This window comes from Equus przewalskii, chromosome 7, assembly GCF_037783145.1.
Source record: "Equus przewalskii isolate Varuska chromosome 7, EquPr2, whole genome shotgun sequence".
NCBI classification, from domain to species: Eukaryota; Metazoa; Chordata; class Mammalia; order Perissodactyla; family Equidae; genus Equus; species Equus przewalskii.
The window spans coordinates 75,598,034-75,622,415 of NC_091837.1; positions in this window are offsets into that span (position 1 = coordinate 75,598,034).

The window sequence follows — 24,382 nt, forward strand, 5'->3', positions numbered from 1 at the left end:
AATTGATTATGATGTGCCTTTCCTAGTTTTCTTCATGTTTCTTGTGCTTACAGCTTATTCATACAGGTATGAATCTTAATCTACAAATAGGTGTGCAAGAAATATCAAATTTCTTTGGTTTTTTAAACTCAAGTTAAATCTAACTCAGAGCCAACCTCTTCCAACAAATTGTGGGAAATTCAATCTTAGTCAATATTTTCCCTTCCCCACTGGAGAGAGGAAGTTCCCTGGGCCATACACAGATGGGGAGGCCTCTCCAATCATGGGTCATTGACATGCCCTCATTGCCAGGGTGACACTCAATGTTCTTGCTCATCGTCAATGCTGCCTCTAATCTGTGCCTGGGGCGTGGGACTCTTCAGTCAGTCAAAGCCTTGTGCCTGAGCTCCTATCTCTAGGAAGGGACCTCTCTCCTCAGATCTATTGCTTTCTCCTATCTCCCTAGGTCTGCTTCTCTCTCCTGGAGCACTGCAGTCAAGTCATGCCTCTTTCAACTGCGAGGAACTCTCTCCTTCACTAGCCTCAGAGGCACTCCTCCCTCATCTTTTCCCTCTTCCAGATATCCAGCATGATCTATTCAATAAGTTTGGTTTTGAAGAAAAACAAACAGGAAAATCAGATAACTGCAAAGATTTGCTTCCCACTCAAAGCAAAGAAATGCCAACAACATGGTTACTTGCTTGAAATGAGCATGGAGAGGGATGTTTGGAAGGCAAAATCCAAATTAACATCAAAGATTACCTTGCTACCTGTATAAATTACAATATAAAGTGGTAAATAGTATCATATACATTAATAAAGTTCTATGAGAAGAGTTAGGACTCAGTGACCTATGGAGGGAGCAATCATTGAGCTGGAAGGGCCCCAAGTTATAAAGAGTCCTGGGAACAAGGAAAATAAAGGAGAGAGTTGTGTGGAGGTGTGTGCAAAGGGAGTGGGGAAAGGATAGGATCGTAACAGGAAAAGCTGGAAAAATTAGTACCTAATGGTGAAGGGTTTTATATGCTAAACTAAGAGGTTCAGATGTGGTAGTGTAGGGAGCTGGCAGTCACAGAGGTGCCTTAGGCATATGAATGACATAAATTGCTCTATTTTTTATTATTATATGGTTACAAGAAAATTAGGATACAGCAATTATGGCCAAAAGAAAAGAAAACCATATTTGTTTTCTATTGCTACATAGAATGTTACCTCAAATTTAATGGCTTAAAATAGCACTCGTTTATTATCTCACAGATTTTGTATGTCAGGAGTCCAGCACAGCTTACTCAGGTCCTCTGCTCCAGGGTCTTGTACAATTCTGCAATTAAGATGTCAGCTGGGCTGGGGTCCCATCTGAAAGCTTGACTGGAGAAGGATCTGCTCCAAGCTCATGTGATTGTTGGCAGTGTTCAGTTTCTGAAGTGTTGTTGCACTGAGGACCTCAGTTCCTTGCTGGCTGTTGGCCTGAGGTCACCCCCATTTCCTTGCCACTGGGATTCTCCACAGAGAAGTTCACAATATGGCGGCTTGTTTCATCAAAGTCAGCAAGAGAAAGAGTCTGTTAGCAAGATGGAAGTTACAATATTATGTGATGTAATCATGAAAATGAAATCCCATCACCTTTGCTGCATTCTCTTAGAACCAAGTTGCCCATCCCACCCACACTCAAGTGGAGAGGATTACACAAGGGCACAATAAGAGGAGGAAAGGATTATCTGGTACCATCTTGGAGTCTGTCTACCACAAAAAGAAAAAAAAGTAATTATTCACTGGCAGCCATCATCTAGGTTTGAAGTAGGAGGCCACAACATGAAACTCTAGTTGTCAGGACGCTGCACATGTGTCTCCAAATAGACTGCCACCTATTCAGTGTGGCCTCACCTTCAAGGAGAATCAAACAATTAGCAATTTCATGATTTAAGAGTGAGTTTATGCTTATATTGTGGAGGATAAATATTTCTGTGCTTACGTAAAAATCCATGCCTTCTTTAGAATAGACAGAGATATTTACCAAGCCTGATTCCTTCTTTTAAATACAAGATATGGATGCATGAGGATTACATTCTTGAAGAACTCACATGTATTACCATTAAAAATGACTTTAAAGAAATGAGACTATTTTTCAAACTGACAAGTAATTATAATTGAAAATAGACATTAAGTAGATTTGATTTAATAAATTTTCCCAGACCTTGTTTTTGTTACGGGATCTGATTCCAGACTTTAGCCATGTTTCATAAGTTGAAATCTGAAGCTTTTCTCCTGAGCACTTGGGAAATTGGGTCTAAAGGTTAGCAAGGTTAGTGAGCAATGCTGGTGGACTTGTGTTCTAGATCCATCTGTTCCAAAAATGCTGTGTGAGAACTTAAATTAGTTACTTAATTATTCTTGGCCTTGGTTTCCTCATCTGTAAAATGATAGCATTGGACTAAATATTCTCTTTTCAGCTCTAACCATCTCTGAATACATTCTTTTCTTACCATTCAATCACCTTGAATTATGCCCAATTGGTTTAGTCCAAATTTGAAAGGCCTTTGGGGGCTTGTCATTTGCAATCCGTCACTTCAGGATGAGTGTCAGAGAACAGTCCCAGCTATGAGATATAAACTGATTGTAAAATGGATCTGTGGGGCCTACAAGGGGTGATCTACCAAGTGCAGAGTGGTAGGAGGGGAGAGAAGTCCAGCTGCAATGGAGTGAGCTGATCTCCAGCGTCCTGTTTTACACACAAATTTAACTTGTGCATTCTCTCAGAGACTTTGCAGCCAAGGGTACTGGCACATTTCCAGACTATATAATTTTAGACTGCTTTTGCAACTCCCAGCCTTAAGCTAAGATGGGGACTTGGCTCACTCCTGGCCTGAGCTACAGAGGCCAGGATGTGCTCCCTCATACCTGTCACCTCCCTCACCACCCATCAATGGAAAGAGCATTTCCTGTCCACACGTGTGATTTGTTAAGCATGTTTCAGTACTCTTTACTCAATAGATATTAATTGAGCAGTTTCTCTGGAGGAGAGACATTTACCGATAAGTATGAAAACACATATATCATTACAAACTGCAACAATTCCTTTAAAGGAAAAGCAAAAAGTGTTCTGGAAGAATAGAGAGGCGAGATAGAATCTAGTGTAGGGAAGACACCATTGAGGAAGTGATATTTGAGCAATGGTCTAAAGGACATCCAGGAGTTCAACAGAAAGCAGTGAAAGAAAGCAATATCCTTGATGGGTGAGGAGCAGGGGAGGGTCAGTGGAAGAAGAGTCTGGGGAAATGTCAAACCCAGACTATGAAAGTCCTTCCATCCAGCACAGCATTGAAGAGTTCTAAACTAAAGAGTAGCATGAGCAGTGTGAGTTCTTGAAAAATCACTCTGGATAGAGTTTTGGAGGGCAACAAGAGAGCAGTTAGGAGGATATACAGTAAGCCAGGTAAGAGATCACAGTAGCTTGGATGAGGGTGGAGAAAATGGAGATGGAGAGAAATGGTCAGATTCCAGAGATATTTAGAAGTTCTGGCAGGATTTAGGGTGGGTTCATCAGGAGAAATTAGACAGAAGGAGAGCTTCTAGGTCTCTAGCTTAGACACTGAGTGGATGGCAGTCATGTTCACTAAACAAGGAAACACTAGGGGACAGTCAAGTTTCAAAGGTGGGATTATGAGTATAGGCTCAACCATACTGATGTTGAGGTGCCTTTGGAATCTTCCATTGGAGGTGACAAGGGAGCAGCTGTGTATATGCCCTGGAGCTCGGAAGAGATTTCTGAACCGGGGACAAACATCTGTTAGTCCCTGATCCATAGATGGTAACTGAAGACTCAGATGTGATGGACACCATCTAGGGAAAGAATGTAGAGTAAGAAGAGAAGAGCAGAACCAGGCCTTGAGGGACTTCAATGCTCAATGGACAGCTAAAGGAGGATGATCCAATAGGGAGGTTGGCAAGGACTAACCAAAGATATAAAACAGAAATCAAGAGGCAAGAGATACGCAAACACTTCCAAGAGGTAATGGTCAACCTTTATGAGATATCCAGTACAATAAGATTTGAAGAATGTTCTTTGTATGTAGTGACATGGAGGTCATGAATGACCTTTAAAGAGCCATTTCAACAAAGTTGTGGATATTAAATGCAGACTGGACTGGGTTGAGGAGTGAGTGGGTATGAGAAGAAAGTAGGTGTGGTTTAGCTATAAGAGGATGGGAGAGATTGAACAGGACCTGGAAGGTAAGGTATAGCTGAAGGGAGGATGATTTTTAAACAAATGCGACTTTATGGTGGTGAAATGCTGATGGAAAGGTGAATCATGAGGACAGAGAAGAGAGATTATGTTGGTGAAGGTGGTGAAACAACAAGAGTAGATGGGATTCAGAACACAAGGGGAGGAGGTAGCTTTAGGGGGGAGGAGGAATAACTCCTTATTCCAACAGGCAGCTGAGAGGAAAGGATGGATGCAGATGCAGATAGATTTGTAGGGTTGACAGAAAAAAGTTGGTATATGTGTGTAGGGGAGCTCCTCTATAGTGGCTTCTCTTTTCCTTTGGAATAGAAGGTAAGTTCATTTGCAGATATGGAGGGTGCAAATGGTGATGGAGGTGGATTCTTACATGAGGGAAGCTTTCCTGTGAGTAGAGGAACTATAAGCTTGTATTCTCATGATTTTACTAACAAAGTGAAAAAATTTAGTCTATCTGTTTATTAAATATCAGTTAAGTTTTTAATAGCGTGCTTCACTGAATCCAATCATCTTGCTTTAGGTCTGGGTAGTGTTTGTTTTTCGTGTACTAAAATAATCTCATTTATCTACATGGACACAACCTCAAATCACATTTTCAGAAGGACTCGGTTTAAAGATTTCATCAGTAACTCTTTTTTTACCTGACTACCCTACAAAAGATACAGCTTCCTGGATCTTGTTGCGAGTTTCAGCCATGTCATGCTACATTTCAACTAGTAGTAAAATAGTTCACTACCAATGTAATTTCTGCAACAACTCAGATTCTAACCGTTTCAGGGAGGCAGTCTCTCAAACTTTTCTAAAGCTTTTCCAAAAATTTTGAAATCCCAGTGTAACCAAAATGTTCCAGGCATTCTAGAGGTTAACTTTCAAGTTTATACAAACCCTTAAATTCCTAAACCTTCAGTGGGGCTAGAGGTTCCCAATTCTGGAGGCCACCGCCACTTCAGCTAGTACCTCTTGGCATCCACTTATCCCTCCTATTCCCCTAATCAACCCTTTTCCTGTTCCCATTTGTAGCATATCAAACACCATTTCACTTAGGGCTCATTTCGACTCTGGTCTCTGAAACTATGTTTATTTTTCAGTTATTCTTGGATTCTGAAGACTTATTAAGGCATTAATGAAGAGAACGACTTGATGAGTGTCAAAGGAGTTTCCAGTGAAGAGTTGCCAAGCATCGACTTGATTACAGGGGCCAGTGTATGAAAATAACAGAGGAGGATTGAGCTCTGCAATTAAATCTCTAGGTGTCTGAGCTTACATGGGCCTCCAAAAAGATAAGATGAACCTAATATAGGTGATGATTTAGAGCTATTAGCAATCCAAGCCAAAAAGCATAATAATAACCCATGATTTAGGAAGATATTTTAATTAAAAAGCAAATGTTGGGAGAATATCTCTGGCAATGTGAGTGGTGACCCCCTATTAAGGGAAAATAAAAGTGCTTTTGCCCATATTGTTCAGAAAACTTTCCTCTTCCGCTTCTCTTAGGAATAATACATACTTTTTTTTAAAATATTTTCTCCATTTGATCTAAACTACTCTGCTCCATGAGCACTGATGAACTTTTTCAAGAGAGTTGGCAATTTCTTTACTACCTACTCCGTGTCACTACATCAGAGTCGTTACCACACCATCATGACTGCCCTGCCATACCTGTTATCCTCCTTCAGATATGGTTAACACCATCTCAATAAGAAATGGGGTGTGCAGGACAATAGACCAGGTAAAGGGCTGCCCACAGAAGCAGCATGTGAGAAAGGAAGTTCCCAGGAACCTGTCAAGACAGTAGGGATATTGTGTCAGGAACAATTAAGTGGGTTCTGAGCCAGCGAGATGCAAAGGTAAGAATCCCAGGTAGCAAGTAAAGACTGGATCATGCATCTCATTGAATAGGCGAGACCAGTACATAATGACAAGAGATAATAATGTCTCTGTAGGGAAGCCAGGAGTGGGTGAGGTTAGTTGGAGCAAAAAATGAAGACTGTGATTAGCAGGCATGTGTTGGGATGCATGCTCTCAACCACCATTCTCACTAGAGATAGATAGCACGCAGAGTAGGAAAATTGCATTACTGAAAATAATGCTTTTATTTATTCCCACAAAAGCCTTATTTGACATTAACATATAAGTATATAAATGGCATGATGAGAGACAATGAACTAAATTCCATCTTTTGTTACCTGAAAATTCCGTGTGTGAGTTGAATAGCCTTTGTGCACTCATTTTTAGAGATCTTAGCTAATACACCAAGATGGAACATGGGCCATGCAACATACTCCCATGCCCCATTTTAATTCCATTTTACTGAGTACCTCCCATAAATATGTGAGATGATTCCATATTTAGTTAGAATAACTCTTTCTAGATATCACATTATATGGCATCAGACCACAAGAAAGTCACGACTCCAAGTATCGTGTATTTTTTTTATAATCTTCATTAAAGATTGTATACAGTGAACCAATGGTCTTTCACAAGGAAATATCATACTTGTCATTTCTCTAATGCAAATTTCCTTCTCCCTGAGGCATTCCCTCTTCCTCTCCCGACATCTTCCCAGAGCAAATCAATTCTCCTTCCTTCTCCTACTGCAGGTTCTGTTAGCTCAACTTTCCCAAACCCAGGCATGACATCTAGGTTCTGAGGGTACATGCTCCTCACCAAGAAGATTCAACAAATCATGTTCCCATTAAATAATGATCTCCAAGGGGTGGGAGGATGGGAAGGAGGAGTTGTTCATAACCTTACACATGCAAATTATGAGAATCCCAGCTTGACTTTTAGTTTGTGAGCACAGATATGGAAGATAGCTAAGCTACATTGAAAGGCATTATGTGCCCCAATGAAAAGTACAGACCACTGAGCAGGAGTCTAGCATGGATCATATAGATCAAGGACAGCCTCAGGGGCCGGCTCCGTGGCCAAGTGGTTAAGTTTGTGTGCTCCGCTGCGACGGCCCAGGGTTCGGATCCTGGGCGCAGACATGGCACCGCTCGTCAGGCCACGTTGAGGCAACGTCCCACATCCCACAACTAGAAGGACCGGCAACTAAGATATGCAACTGTGTACGGGGCGGGGTTGGGGAGAAAAAGCAGGAAAAAAAAATATTGGCAACAGTTGTTGGCCCAGGTGCCAATCCTTTAAAAAAAAAAAAAAAGAGGAAGATTGGCAACAATTGTTAGCCCAGGTGCCAATCTTTAAAAAAAAAGAAAAAAAAAAAGGACAGCCTCAAGGAGGGCCTGGTAAGCTGGGCCTAGATTTGTGAAGAGACTGGAACCAGGAGGATTCAGGCAGGCAAACAAAAGAGAGGATATGTGTTGGGAGTGGAGAGGGAGTCAGAATGAACAAAAGTGCAAGAATGAGCATGGATTCTCCTCTGTTTTGATTAGAAGGGAAAATATGTCAAAAGTAATGTCAAGCTAGGTATGTAGTCTCAACCCTGGAGACACTTGTGCCAAAGAGATTGGACAAGCTGAGCTGGATGGCCACCATGGGATAGGCTGCGTAGCCACCACTGTGAGAACCTGCTTCTAAGACAAGGCAAAGCCTTAGTCAGAGGGCAGCTCATATCCAAAGTGGAAGAGACAGGGATGTATACGAAGCCAAGGGGATGGGACAAGATGATTACTTAATATGTGACCTGAAGTCAGCTTGGCAGCCAAAAGAATAGGAATAAACTCTGCAATGGGTCGGTGGTTCTATATGCTAAGACTGATCTGGGGTCCAGGTGAGATTTCCCTTGTACAACAGTACAGACTGCCAGGTAGACAAAGCTCTTAAAGGGATTGTCCCGGGCTGGATGCCTCACAAACCAACAGCAGTAATTTAATGCAGTAATTTCACCAGTAAAATGAGGTTATTGGAGTTTTTTGAGTAAAGAAACCATGTCAAGAGTGTGATGGCTTGTAAAAATTGTGACTGATGTACACAGTATGGATTATAATACCAGGAATAAGTAAATAAATAGCTAAATAAAGACATAATTAATCGTTAGATAAGTAGTTTATACATTTATTTACTCAATGAATATTTATTCAGCACCAACTATTTGTCCAGCACTGGTGAGCAAAGCAGATCTAGTCCTGACTTCATGAAGTTTATGATCTAATGGGAAAAGCAACATTAAGCAATTAATAATATACATTACAAATCGTGGTTCTATGAATGAAAGGATGCAAGTATTATGAGAGACTAGAACAGGGGAGTTGTGAGGTAGGGACTCAACGAGATGGAGCTCGTTGTGATGTTGGCTAGGTCAGTTCAGGTTCAGTGAGGAGGGCAAAGATTGTAGTGGATTGGAAAAGAATGAATAGAAGGAGGGAGCAAGAAAGGAAAGAAGGAGCTGGGGACATATCATTAAATAAAACAGACAACACCCCTGCCTATGGAACATACATCCGAGAAGAGATGCTCTGTGGGCAGGCAGAGCACTTGAGTGGGAGATCAGAGCTGGGACTATCAATGTAAGGATAAAGGACAGAGATGCAACTGTGGCAGTATTCACCAAGGGAAAGAGTGCCAAGAGAGACACACAGGTAATCAAGGATGAGCATGAGCAAATGTCCCCTGCTGGGAAAGGGTGGGAAAAGAAAAGGAATTCAGAAGAATCTAGAAAAGGATACCATTATATGTCTGATTGGAGATTAGAATAATTTATGTTTATAAGATGACTAGAAAAGGTTGTGATCCAGGACTGTTACCTCCCAGAAGAGAAGAAAGCGTTGACCATTTTTAATCAAAGAATCTCTTTAGAGAAAAGGGCCATAAGGCCCGTGGACTGAGCTAAAAGAGTCTGGGGGCAGCCTTCCCTGAGCCTGCATGCAGGTGCAGGGTGGAGACAAACCTCGTCAGGCTGACCCATGGTGATCCCCAGCCAAAGACTGTTGAAGACTGGATGAACAAACAGACAAATATGCAGAGGTCTAGAGATAAGCAGCTAAGAGAACAAGGAAGGTAGATACTCAACGAGGAAGAGAATAGTAAAGTGTCTCTATCATATATGCCGGCCATTGTTGCTTAGAAAGAAAAAGACATGCCATATTTGATGTCTACAGATATCTTTCTCCTTCCACCTTCTCAAATGATGCTCATAAAAAACCTGAGTTTCCTCTCCAACCCCTTAGATCTTTATTTTCTGATTCAGAATCATTTTTAGCAGGTTGTTCTATAATAGCAGTGAGGTAGATTTAGAAACAAAACAAAACTAACTTAAAAAACAAAAATGAAAAATTCCCAAACTTTGACCAGTAAACCAAGAAAAATGGTAAGTATTTCAAAGGTAAGCTAAATGGAAAAAGTGGGCTGGGCTGACTTACATTACTAACGCTAACTTCAAAATGATGTAGAAAGATAGTTAGGGGTTTTGTTAAGAATCTGGAGACTTCATTAGGGTCTATACTGTAATTTTGCCTAAGTAAGCCCCAATAATTAACACTGTGAGAGAAGTAATAGAACCAAAGCTGGTGTGCTAAGCCCCATGAAAGTAATACATCTTCTTCTGTAATGATTATGTTCCTTTTTGTTATTAAAGATACAGTTAAAAGGATTTGTGTTTTTCCGTTTTGTATGAAGAAATAGTAAACATTGTATTTGATATTCTGATTTTTCGTATATAGTGACACTGGAAATGTAATTAGCTATATTTTTTTTTTAACAAATTGGCTTAAGTGACTATAATGACAACTTAAAGATTCTAAAATGGAACGAGGACTCATTTGGTGTGCCATTCATCTAAGTTGCTAAAGACATAATATCGATCATTTGCTAATCACTACTGTGGGTCAAACATTACTAAAGCTTTAAAGAAATCTGTGTCTCCTACAAAATGACTGTCAGCACTGGAAATGAAGTGATTTGCTAAAGATTTTTAAAACAGAGAGAGAGAAAGAAAGGCCAGAAGGAAAGGATAGGGAGGGTAGAATGACTATTTTCTCGATGACTCTGTTTACGTTTATGCCTGATACCCACAGTCACAAGCATTCAGTAACTGGTTGAGGTTGAACATAGTTTTGATGATGATGATGATGATGGCTGTGACAACTATACTCTTTCCCCTAATCCTCAAGTGGTATATCAACAGGAAATATTATGATCTCCAACTTGTACGCAAGGGAAAAAATGGACAGATTAAAATTTTGATAGCAACCTCTTTTTCTAAGATATTTGTTATCGGAGGGAAGGGGAAATAAGTAAAAACTATAAAACTTAGGGAAATCTCCAGTAATATCACTTTAAGACCTAGGAATTACTTTTGTAAAATAAATCCTCTCTTCTGTCCCCTTCTCACCATTTGGCTCACTCCACATGGTGGTTAAATGGTTAAATGGTGCACATTCTAATTATATTTTGGCATCAGTCTTACAGCAGAACAGAGGTGTCTCTTGGTTTTCCACCTGCTGGTTGCAATACCTCCAACAAACTGTCACTTTTTCAGAGTTAACAAAACTGAACATAAAACTGTTTTGTGCGAAGAACCAGAGCTTCCAACTGAAGAGATTTTCAGGCTATGGCACAACCCATACTACATGGCAGCACCTTCCGATGAAGTGTGAGCACCCCAGTTCTGTTACAGGGCTTCCCACTCAGGAACAGGGGCGCTGATCAAGCAGTGTGTGTGCAGGGGGATGGATCACGGGTCATGGTAGCTGAAAGAGTCCAGAGGAAAGACAGTGCAGCTAAAGCCTACACCCCTGGTAACGCCTGTGTGCCATATGCTGTAGACTGAATTGTGCCCCCCAGATTCATATGCTGAATCCCTAACCCCCAATGTGATGATATTTGGAGATGGGGCCTTTGGAAAGGGAATAGGTTTAGATGAGATAATGAGGGTGGGGCCCTCATGATGGGATTTGTTTCTTATAAGAAGAGACACCAGAAAGCCCTCTCTCTCTCTTTCCCGCTCTCTCTTCCATGTAAGCACATAGTGAAAAGGGGGCCATCTCCAAATGAGGAGAGTCTCACCAGAACCAGATCATGCCATCACCTTGACGTTTGACTTCCAGTCTCCACACTATGAGAAAATACATTTCTCTTTTTCAAGCCACCCAATTTATGGTATTTCATTTTGGCAGCCCAAGCAGACTAAGACACCATAAAAGCCAACTATCCTGAAAATACTGCCCTGCACAGAGTAAGTGTTCAATAAATGTAAATAATTATGTTTCTTCACAGTTAACATTTTCTTCTTAATTGACTGGAGAACATTTCTACAGTCATATACTTTCACCTTTGTGACAAATAACAATCAGAAATCTTACTTTGCCAGTATCATTTTGAGAATGACTTTCCAGCCACCAAGAATGCTTAAATGACGAAGTGTTTCTACTCTGGGTGTCTTCAGAACATCCATATGGAACAGGCACAGGTAGGTATTATTGTTCCCCATTTACAGATACAGAAACTTTGGCACAGACTTGATTAATGTCACATGGGGCATCATAAGTTATCAAAACAATAAGCAATACCTTCTAACTATAGCCCTAGATTTTTGACCTATGAACAGAATAATAAACTATCTCTTAAAAGTGGATGATGACTATTATAATTTTAATAGGAAATTTTGATTCTATATACTTAACACAGCAAAATTAATTCTATTAATGTCCCCAAGTTCCTTAGAATAAATGGTAAATCAACCCACAACCTGTGGAAGGCATGGCAGCATTTGCTAAGGATGTATAAAGAGGTATTAGTTACAGTCCCACTTCAGTTGAAGAGACAGAGAGAAAATAAAGCTTACAGTAAAAGATAACTTTCTCATCTTGCTTTCCAATTTGGATACTTTTATTTCTTTTTCTTGCCTAACTGCTGTGGCTAGGACTTCCAATACTATATTAAATAAGAGTGGCAAGAGTGGGCATCTTTTCTCTTGTTCCTGTTCTTTAAGGGAGAGCTTCCAGTTTTTCATTGCTGAGTATGATGTTAGCTGTGAGTTTGACATATATGGCCTTTATTATCTTGAGGTACTGTCCTTCTATACCCATTTTATTGAGACTTTTATCATAAATGGATACTGAATCTTGTCAAATGCTTTCACTGCATCTATTGAGATGATCATGTGGTTTTTATTCCTCGCTTTGTTAATGTGGTGTGTCTCATTGATTGATTTGTAGATGTTGAACCATCCCTGCATCCTTGGAATAAACCCCACTTGATCATGGTGTATGATCCTTTTAATGTATTGTTGTATTTGATTTGCTAAGATTTTGTTGAAGATTTTTGCATCTATGTTCATCAGCAATATTGGCCTGTAATTTTTCTTTTTTGTGTTGTCATGTTTTGGTACCAGGGTGATATTGGCCTTGTAAGAAGTAAAACTGTCACTATTTGACATGACATGTAATGAATGGGTGTTCCCATGTTCCAATAAAACTTTATTTATAAAAACAGATGACAGACTAATTTGACCCAAGGGCCATAGTTTATTGACCATTGATCTAGATAACTTAGCTATATAGCTTTTAATAACTTACCTATAGCTTTGAGCTATGCAGCTCTTTCATTTTCCTGATAATTATAGCCTGTTCCTTAATTATTCATTATTAATTTCGAATAGGTAATGAGAATCCCAGTACAAAAATGCAAGAAGGCCCAAAGTTTACTCAATAAAAAGGAAAAGTCTCGTCTCTCCCCTTTTACCACTGTTCTCTCCCTCCAGCCCCCACGACCACACCCAGTTTCTCACTTCTCCTCCTCAAATGCAACCACTTTTGTTAGTCTCTTGTGGATGCCCTCAGGGATATTCTAAAGCTATGCATACCATGGTAACTTTCGTAAATGTGACCCGGATTTAATCCTCACTACAGCTCTGCGAATAGAGAAACTATCTGCCAAATCCCCCCATTTTGAAAATTAGGAGACTGAGAGAGGCTCACAAGACCCAAGTTACTTACCCAAGGCTGTATAGTTAATATCTAGGGTTCAAATCCATATTCTTTTACACAGCACACCACCTCCAAAAGATTGGCTCTCTAAAAATCACACATCTTATGGAATGTGGAATAATGCTGGATTTTTTTGAGAAAAGAGAGTGACGGGACGAGGTTTATTGGTAAGTACAGCTTTAATGTCAAAAGCTTCTGTCTGCCCTCCTTTTCTCACCCCGACTCCCGTCCAGGGAGTCTTCTTTCCTTCTCTAGACAACACGGAATGTTACACCTAAGTTGTCTGTGCCATGGCGGAAGAAACAATACTTCACATCGGAGGTGCCAATATTATCTCCCGCAGAAGGTCAGTAAACCTCTGGGTTTTTACACACAAGTTGTAAACTCTCCTTTCTTCTCTCATTCTCTCTCCCTAATCAAAAACTTATGCTCAGCTCTTTTTCTTAATAGTTTTTATTTTATTTCCTTTCTAATGAGCTGCTTGTGCAGCACACCAACATACCTGCACGCTGCCTTCTCCATCTTCCTCTGTTTACCCAAACCCTTGACATTCTTCTTTCAAGAACGTCAGGCTGACTTCATTCCAAGAAGATTCAATGGTAATCACGGCAAAATTCACTCTCTCCTTTGATTACCAAGCTCTCAGTGTATGAATTTGATGGTTCTAATCATATCATCCATATTATTGTTTAATTTTTCACGAATGGCTAATATCAAAAAGAATATTTCTCAAAATCAAAAAACATACTTTATATTCATTAGTATATCATTTACCTCCCACCCCCAGGCTATACACAATTTACATAGTAGGCGTTTAATAAATAATTGTTGAATAAATGAATGGATGAATGAAATATTTAAACCTTCAGCTAGGAACATATACTTACTTTTCATAATCCCCCTCAAGGGTATTGTTAAGTACATTGCTCACTGTAACACCAGCATCTTGTCCATGAGGTCCCATAGGAGTCACATCTTCAGCCTTAGTACCAAAAATGGATATGCATTACCCGCACATAGGTTGGCCTTATTCTCAGGGTCACTGTGAATTGTATGGCTTTTGAGCATGTCTTTTAATGGACGATGCTTTTTTTAATCTTAAATCTTACACAGAACCCACACTATATAAAAGAAATAAACTCAGAACTCTGGCTGAGCAGGAGGATGGAGGGAGCTCCAACCTTGCCTTGGTCTCACCTGTTGTATCTATGCCTGGGTACCTCCTGGAAAGCCAAGGGCTTCGTGAGACAAGATGGTGATTCAGTCCCTCTCTCTACATTAGCCACTAGAATTTTGGCCCACTTCTAGAAAATGTGGAGGACTCGTGACTTACTGAATTCTTTCTTGGCTTTATTTAATCTTTCTTACTATTCTGCCTTTATACTATTAACAATTACTTTTTATTTTATATTTTGTAAGGTATCTGAAATTATTTCTGACACAAGGCATAGGAAAGGTAGATGAATGGATGGATGGATGGATGGATGGGTGGATAGATACATAGATCTTTACAAAATTAGCTCTAGAACATCTTTTCATGTACCTGTTGGCCACCTGTTTGTCTTTTCAGAAAAATGTCTGTTCAGATCTTCTGCCCATTTTTCAGTTGGATTGTTTGTTATTTTGCTATTGAGTTATATGTTTTTTATATATTTTGGATATTAGTCCCTTATCAGATATGTGATTTGCAAATATTTTTTCCCATTCAGTAGGTTGCATTTTTGTTTCATTGATGGTTTCCTTTGTTGTGCAGAAGCTTTTTAGTTTGATGTAGTCCCATTTGTTTATTTTTGCTTTTGTTGCTTTTGCTTTTGGTGTCACATACAAAAAACTATCACCAAGACCTAGGTCAAGGAGGTTACCACCTATGTCTTTTAGGAGTTTTGCAGTTTCAGGTCTTACATACAAGTCTTTAATTCATTTTGAGTTAATTTTTGTGTGTGGTGTGAGATAATGATCCAGTTTCATTCTTTTCAATTTTGTTGTTCAATTTTCCTACCACCATTTATTGAAGAGACCATTTTTCCCCCTTGTATATTCTTGGCTCTTTTATAGTAAATTAATTGACCATATACGGTTGAGTTCATTTCTGGGTTCTCTGTTCTATTCCATTGGTTTATGTGTCTGTTTTTATGCAAATATCATACTGTTTTTATTACTATAGCTTTGTAATATAGTTTGAAATCAGGGAGTGTGATACCTCCAGCTTTGTCCTTTCTCAAGATTGCTTAGGCTATTTGGGTTCTTTGATGGTTCCATACAAATTTTAGGATTGTTTGTTCTATTTCTGTGAAAAATGCCATTGGAATTTTGCATATTGCTTTTGCACATTACATTTGAAAAATTGCATATTGCATATTGCTTTGGGTAGTATGGACATTTTATCAATATTAATTCTTCTGATTCATGAGAATGGAGTATGCTTCCATTTATTTGTGTCTTCTTTAATTTCTTTCATTAATGTCTTGTAGTTTTCAATATCCGGGTCTTTCGCCTCCTTGGTTAAATTTATTCCTAGGTATTTTATTCTTTTTGATGCAATTGTAAATGGGATTGCTTTCTTAATTTCTCTTTCTGATGGTTCATTATTAGCATAGAGAAATACAACAGGTTTTTGTGTGTTGATTTTGTATCCTGCAACTTTATTGAATTTTTTTATTAGTTCTAACAGTTTTTGATGGAGTCTTTAGGGTTTTCTATAGATAATGTCATGTCATCTGAAAATAGTCACAGTTTTACTTCTTCCTTTCCAATTTAGATGACCTTTAATTTTTTTTCTTGTCTAATTGCTTTGACTGGGACTTCCGATACTCTATCAAATAAAAGTGGTGAGAGTGCACATCCTTGTCTTGTTGCTGACCTTAGAAGAAAAGCTTTCAGCTTTTCACCATTGAGTGTAACGTTAGCTGTAGGCTTGTCATATATGGGCTTTATTATGTTGAGGTATTCAGTCTGCATAATGATGCTCTACATCATTAATCATCAAGGAAATGCAAATCAAAACCACAGTGAGATATCACCTCACATCTGTCAGAATGGCTACTATCAAAAAGACTAGAAATCACAAGCGTTGGTGATGATTTGAAGAAAGGGAAACACTTGTGCACTGTTGGTAGAATGTAAGTTGGTACTGCCACTATGGAAACAGTATGGAGGTTTCTCAAAAAATTAAAAAATAGGGGCTGGCCCCGTGGCCGAGTGGTTAAGTTCGCGCGCTCCGCTGCAGGCGTCCCAGTGTTTCGTTGGTTCGAATCCTGGGCGCGGACATGGCACTGCTCGTCAGACCACGCTGAGGCGGCATCCCACATACCACAACTAGAAGAACCCACAACGAGAAATATACAACTATGTACTGGGGGGCTTTGGGGAGAAAAAGGAAAAAATAAAAAAAATCTTTAAAAAAAAAAAAATTAAAAAATAGAACTACCATATTATCTAGCAATTCAACTCCTAGGTATTTATCCAAAGAAAGTGAAAACACCAACGCAAAATGGTATATGCACCCCCTTGTTCACTGCAGCATTATTTACAATAGCCAGGATGTGGAAACAATCTAAGTATCCATTGATGGATGAATGGATAAAGAAATTTTGTTATATATATATATATATACACACACAGTGGAATATCATTCTGCCATAAAAAAGAATGAAATCTTGCCATTTGTAACAACGTGGATGGACCTTGAGGGCATTTTACTAAGTGAAATAAGTCAGACAGAGAAAGACAAATACCTTATGATCTCTCTTATAAGTGGAATCTAAAACATATGTATATTATACAATGTTTTATATTATATGTACAAGCTGTTAAATACAGAGAACAGGTTGGCGGTTACCAAATGCAGGGGGTAGGGGTGGGAGAAATAGGTGAACTGTTTTTGACTTTTTTTTAGTTTAAATAAATTAAAAATAAATAAAATAATTAAATGGGTTAAACATAAAATAAATAAATAAAATAGAGAAGGGTCAATTGTTGAAAGCTCACATCTCTGAATGGCACCAATTATCATTATATCATCAAGGCATCACTGGTTTCATGATAGATTTTTGACAGGTTCCAGTAAAGCCTAGAGGTAACAGAATTTAGTTTCACATTTTGGAGTCCTGTGATTCCTGGGATGGGATGAAGAAAGATGCCCTAATACTACTTGTCTGCTACCACTATGTACTACCACTAGTTAGCACTTATAATATCACATACTAATGCCAACTCATGTAACACTTACCAAAATTCTGTTATCTAGGCACAATTGTTACCCTCACTTTACAGATGAGGCAAAAACAACAACAAAAAGCTAGCTCTAGTGATAAATATTGGCAAACAAGGTACATAGCATTAGATAAAAATTCTCAATAATCAACAGTTACGCATAAAACCGGTAGAAACTCTCCATAGCATTTTCCACTCTTTCCTCCTAGTAGAGCCCCAGTGGCACCACAGGTGGCTGACTTTGGCATTTCACCGAATAGGGTAAAGACAATGAAAACCATAGTACAAACCACCCACACATAAATGTTAATATGATGTAGAAAAAAAATATTGAAAGAATTCATCTTAACAATTATTGCTGAATAGCTGTAATCTTTACACTGCTCTACAGAGCATTGCTCCCAACTTTCAAATTGGGAAATTAGTGTACTTGATGATAAAATCAACTGAAATATCTGTTTTCATAGAGGAATAAGTAAAATGATAGTCCAAATCAATAGTGGATATTCCATTTTATTTCAATTTGTTCTCAGAGAGCATTATTTCTCAGCAGATTTTTTTTCCTTAATAATTTTCCTTTATCTTCATGTTAACATTAGTTTACATTGGTTCTATCTGCCTAATGCTTTTGCAGTTGCTTATCCTGTTAGTTGGCTGAGTTCTTGGCACCTAAACTTTCCCAGACTCACTTGCTGATGACTACATAAAGTTCAGGATCAATGGTTTTCAATGGTTTTTACAGGAGTGAATAGAAATACCAATTAAAGACTAATAATGGAATTGCAGACTTGCCTGTGGATCTCGAAGCAATTTACCAAGCATCATTGTATGCTCTGATGATGTGGAGGGCAAGCGATTGTGTCTGCATTTGCTCGTGGAACTGCAAAACCTAGGGCCCATTTCTCTTATTGCGTTATGCCCCACCAAGCTGATGATAACCCTGGGAACTCTTGAGAAGTCAGAGGGGGGCCCAGTGGAAGCTCTGCACTGCAGGGGGTTTGGGGTTAAGCGAGTTTCTGGAGGTGGAGCCTGCCGTTCAGTTGTCCCACCAGGAATCACGCAGCAGATTGGATACTTCTGGAGATGAGCTCCTTCAGGTTGAACCAACTGGTTTCTTTTACGTCCACCAGTGTTTCTCATTTTGGAGCTGTTGACCCAGATCCTGCCCATTCAGATTCCACTCCACTGCCCTCCAGGTAGAGACTTAGGGAGAGCAGGATCAATTTTATCTACTGATTCAGGAAAATAAACAAGATTGAGATTCTGCCTCCTTCTTCCAATAACTAAGACAGACCTCTCCGTTTAAACTTCTGGTTGCCTTTCTCTTTAATAACACATTAAGTTTTTCCTTTGAGTATAAAATTAATTATCAGCATAGAAATTTTTAAAATACACAAAAGCGCAAAAATAAGAACCTTTAAATCATGCATAATTTCACTACCTGGAAATAAGCAGTGAACATTCTTCAAATATTTCCTTCCAGTCTTTTTTCTACACAGTTTACATATAAACACATATAACATATGTGTCACAGAAGCTAAACCATATGCGTTACATATATTATTTCGGCCTTTTCATTTAACAACACATCGTGAATAGCTTTACAGGTAAATAAATATTCTTTACTACATGATTTCTAAAGGTTTCACAGTAGTCCACCGTGAACTATAGTTTAACTAGCCAAATCCCTTTAGCATTGAAATTTAGGTCAGTATCAAGTTTTCTCTATTATGAATAATGTTGTTGAATTTCTTTGCACAAAAGTTGTCATTCGCATATATCTCTGATTGTTTTCTTAGGATCCCACAGATTTGACGGGTTAAAGGCCATTGAACACTTTCAAGGTCTTTAATACACATTACCTAGTTGTGCCACCTCCCCTATCAAAAGACTGTAGCAAATTATGCTCTGATAAGCAATGTATAAGTGTTCCCAAAATAGTCATTTGTTATCCACCCCACCCCACCCTCGCTCAAATTTGCTAAATTCATTTTAACGTGATTTTTTCTGGATAGTAATATTGCCAGGGGGTGGTAGGAAGTATTTAGAACATGGTGTGATTTTCACCAAGACCTCAAACCCCCTAAGGCAAGCAACATTGACTTTTAGTTCTCCCTCTATTTATCGAGCTTTAGGAAAAACAAGAGGGGGAGTTGACCCGTGATTTCTGATCCCCTCCCAAACAGAAAGCACTCCAAGCCCAGGTCTTGCGCCACGGTTTCCTACGTCCAAGAAGGAGCCAAACGCTAACTGACTTTTTTGCATATAAAGAATCAAGTCAAATGAATCATCTCTATACAGCTAACTTTAAATGGTTTTTTCCCTGCTGCCGAAGAGGATACCTTTCTTATTTTTCAACCTGTGTAAGCGGCTGAAAGTTTCTATTTTTCTCAAACTGTCATGAAAAGGATTCATTATTCTTTGCACATAAACTTCTACATTTTGCTGTGAAAGTCAATATTTATTGCACTTTTTTTCTGCATTTCTTAATGGAACATGTGTGTGATTATTGAATAAACATGAATGTATTGAGTTTTGCAACACTTCTTCTCCAGTAATTTGTTAGGATTTTTTCACTCTTCTAACTCAAAACAGATTTATTTTTCTAATAAGATTTTGCAAGTTCTTCGTCCACGGTATCCACTAGATTTATTTCATTTTCAAAATATAAACGGCTGCACCTGGGCAGCAATTTTTTTGATCACTCCAAATGGTTTGTAATGGTTTCTAGCATAGAGCAATGGTATGCATACTCACCAGATGTACTTCAGTTCATGCATTACTTTTTGGTTCAATATTTTTTGGTCTGCTTATTCCATCTCAGTCTCCCTAGCCACATTCTTAGGCTTTATTTCATTTTCATTTGCACATCACGCAAGAGAACATTTCAGCTGAATAAAGAATCCTTTGAAAGATTTTACATAGAGATGAAAGATCTAATAAATTTCTGTTCAGAAAGCTTATTACTGTTGATATAATTATTATTTAGTGTGGATGAAGTATTCCTGTGATACCCCCAGCTTTAAAGAAACTCTGCGTGGTACTGTCTTCTCTCCTGGCTGTATACCTCAATCATTTTCTCTACGTGAATCCAGTGGTCCAATAATTAGAAATTCAGAGGCCATTAAAAGGAAAATTCAATTTTGAATTTTTTAAATGTTATCATGATTAGGCCAGAATATTTATACTCTTCTTTTTCCTAATGAGCTCAAAATATTTCATAAATAAGCAATAAGATTTTTCTCAATGTTCAAGTTTACAAGATTTTACTGGTGCGAAAAGTACCCGCTAGACCTTCCTACATCTCATTGTAATAAAGTGAATCATAGCAGTAAGTGCAGGCATTTGCAACACAAAAGGCCTCGAAAATTTACAAAGTAGTCAATATGTTCATTTTTATTAGTATTGTCATACTGAAATAATGGTGTTTTTAAGCTTGGAAATTTGGTCTGGTGATTAAGCAGTCTTTTTCACAGAGATATCAATATCTATGGAGCTTTTACTATCATTACTAAGCCCCCCTAAAAATGACACAGCTTTTTACAAGAGAAGAGAAATCAATCCACGTTATGTACTCCTCTAGGCTAAGCGCATGCCTAAATTTATTGTTTTTTCTATCTGTGACCTTTGCCCTGATATCAGAATAAAAAGTCACATGACAGCCACCCACTTGACATCACCACTTGGATGATCGATATGCAACTCAAACTGAACAATCTATCTGAAAAAACACCCTTGATGTAACTCTCAACTCAGTCTCCTCTCCAATCTTTCCCATCTCAGCAGATGACACAACCACCTGTTCAAAATAAAACTCTCAGGACCATCTTTGATTGCTCTTTCCTTCTCCCCAGCATCTAATTCAACATCAAGTCCTATTGGCACTAACTTTAAAATATATGCTAAGTTGGTCACGTTCTCTTCGTCTCCACTGGTACCATGTGTGTCCAACCATCATCATACCTCACCTGAAATTCAGGAAGCTTTCCATGGATTTCTGTCCGTTTCTACTCTTTATCCACTATAGTCAGTTCACTGCAGTACAAAGCACAAGCGAGCATATGATACTCCCCTGCTTCAACGCCGCATGGGCTTCCCATTGCACTCAGAATACAGCTCAAGCTCTACCATGACCTGCAAGGCCCTAAATGAATAGGCTCTGCCCCCTCTATAACCACATCTCATACCAGTTTCCTCACTTTCTATGATCCACACTCCCTGATCTTTTATTCCTCAAACATGCCAAGCACATTCCTCTCTTGAATTTTGTTCTCTTCTGCTTCTCTGCACGGAACTCTCTCCCCTCCCTTATCTTCGCATAACTGATATCTTCTCATCCATTAGGTCTCAGCACAAATACCAGGTCCTTAGAGAAGTCACCCTTGACCACCCTGATTCTGTCTCTCTCACATCACCCTACTTTATTTCCTTCCCCGCAATTATCTCTCTTTAAAATGACCTTCTTGATTTGTCTACTTTAACAGCCTAGCTCCCTAGTAGAATATAAGCCCCATGGGAGAACAGAGCTTGTCTCTCATGCACCGCTGTAACAACAATGTCAATCTTCACATGGTAGGTGCTCAAATAAATACTCATCAAATGAATGAATTTCTCAGTCAATCAGAAAGTCAAACTCATTGTCATGCCATTCAAGGCCCCTCACAATCCGTCCGTAACCTGCATTTGTAGCCTGTCTCCCAACACGTGCAAACCAAATCAGAAGAGTCGCTATTTCTTAAACACACAATGAAATTTCATGACCCAGTGCCCTTTATCAGACCATTTATTTATTCTCAAGCATCTTTTTGCACCCTTCTCCCACACTTCCCCCCAATTCCACTGGGTTAAATTCTACTCAGTGCTCAAGACCCAACTCAACTGTGTCTTTCTCCACTGAGCTGCTGCAATTTTCTCCTCCGGATTCACAGCACTCTGTCTCTGCATCAGAGGTCCTTAACACAGCCCTCATTTCCATATTCCATCTATCTCTTGCTTCTCTAGGATATGCTATGTTCTTTGAAAGCAGAAAGTTAGTCATCTTCACGTCCTTCACAATATGTAGTCTAGACTCTGGTAGGGGTTCAATAAATGTTTTTTGGATTGAACTGAAGCCAGCTATGAGAGAGATGGCCCAAAAACCAAACTCTGTACCTCCAGTCAGGAGCTTTTAACTCTCAGTTGATTGTGAAATAGGTAGCTCTCTAATTTAACAGAGGAGGTGTGGAGTCCTGTGTGATGAGGAATTTTCTCTAAGTTTTCTCTGCCTGTTGCAAAGGGAGAGAGGGTCAGGAATCATCGACCCTGTGTGTTCCGTATCTCTGTCTTAAATCACCAGCTGCTTGTTTAGCATTTAGCCCAATGTTTGGCAGAAACTGGGTTGCTTCTCTCACACATGTTTTTCCTTCAGAGTGTTGATATTGGGCTTTATCCTATATGATAACAAAATACCAGACTTCTTGGGTCATTGGTTTAATGCAGCTGTAGTTGGTTGAGGTTCCTGAAAGTTACCACTTGTCATTTGTTTATATCACTGCCCTGGTGAATTTAGTGCTTTTTTTTCCTGGAGAGTTAGAAACTTCATGCCTAGACCCACAGCATTCCCCTATTTCTTGTTCATTGGCATCAGAAATTGGAATGATGTAGAGAAAGCCATCCTGTGAGTGTTCAGCAAAGACTGTAGCAACTTAGTAGAGAGTTCAGAAGGAAAGAGCTTAAGTAGTTCCTTCTTGAATTAATCTACTCTTGTTGCATTAAAGTCAGGGAAGAATCCATAGCGTAGTAGAGTGGGACATTGTCTTCTTAGACAAAGCTGCCTGGAAGGAATACATATCCTGATAACACAAAGAGAATCTTAAGTATACCAGAAAGAAAGTAGTTATATCCAGGCACTTCTGAAGCTCTAAGAAGCAGGGTCAAGAACTGGCCGAAGCAAGACAACAATAGAACACAAGTGCGCAAAATGCAATAGGTTTGGGATAGCCCAACACCAGCTAAATTAGAACCAATAAATCCCCCTCCTCAGCTTTGGTCCACAAGTCTCCAGCTACATAAGGAACCTCTATTCCTGAGATGCCCAGATGGAATGAAGTGAGAGTTTATTACCACTTGGTAGCAACCATCTTGGTGCCTGCCATGGGATAAGGTAAGGAGAAGCTTGAAACTGGTCAGAGAAAGGCTTGCATATTGTATCTCTTTTCCCTCTTTCCCTTTAATAACTTTCCTACTCTTCAGGCATCCCTCCTCTTGTATCTTCCTCCAAAAGACAGAGAAATCACTATTCCAAAGGAAATACAAGGACTAGGAAATGGGCTAAGAACATACAAAAAAAAGCGTTAGTTCCACGTGGTCCACTCAGATTGCAGCAGGAGAAAAAAAGAAGGCTGTCTCAAGACTAGCTGACAGCGACTTCAGTTCAGTTTGATTTGGTTCAGCTTAATTCACTTGTTAGGGTGAGAAGAGATGAGAAAGAGTAAAGTAAGAGTATTTGAGGCTGAATAGATAGTTCACTGCTCTATAGGGTGATATGGCTACTAAAAGGTTTAACAAATGCTCATAAGAAATAAAGACAAGAGACCATTATAACAAATTGCCACCTGCTGATGAGAAATAGAGACAGAACCACAAACAGATTTATATTAACTGTGCTGGTAAGGAAGAGCATGACATAGTAGGATAAGAAGGCAGTGCAACTCATCAGAGTCAAAATACGGCCTCTCCTAATGGGGGTGTCCCCATCTGATTCTAACCTGAAGCTCAGTCAGGGTGTGCCCAGTCCCCTTGCTTTCTTGTTAAGTCCCTGACAGGCTTGGATATGTAAACACAGTTGATCATTTTAAATGTCATATATAGAGTATTGGAAGGGACTCTAGAGGTCACCACCCGTGGTCACACAACTAGTCAGCTACTTACCCTTCTTCATTTTTCTATTTTGCAATAGACTTTGAAATGTGTTTCCACGACTTCTTGTCAATGAAGATATATCTGATGTTTGGGAATTTACCTCACTTCAAACAAAACAAAGGAGATCCACTGAGATATCACTCTAGAGGCCCTTACAAGAAAC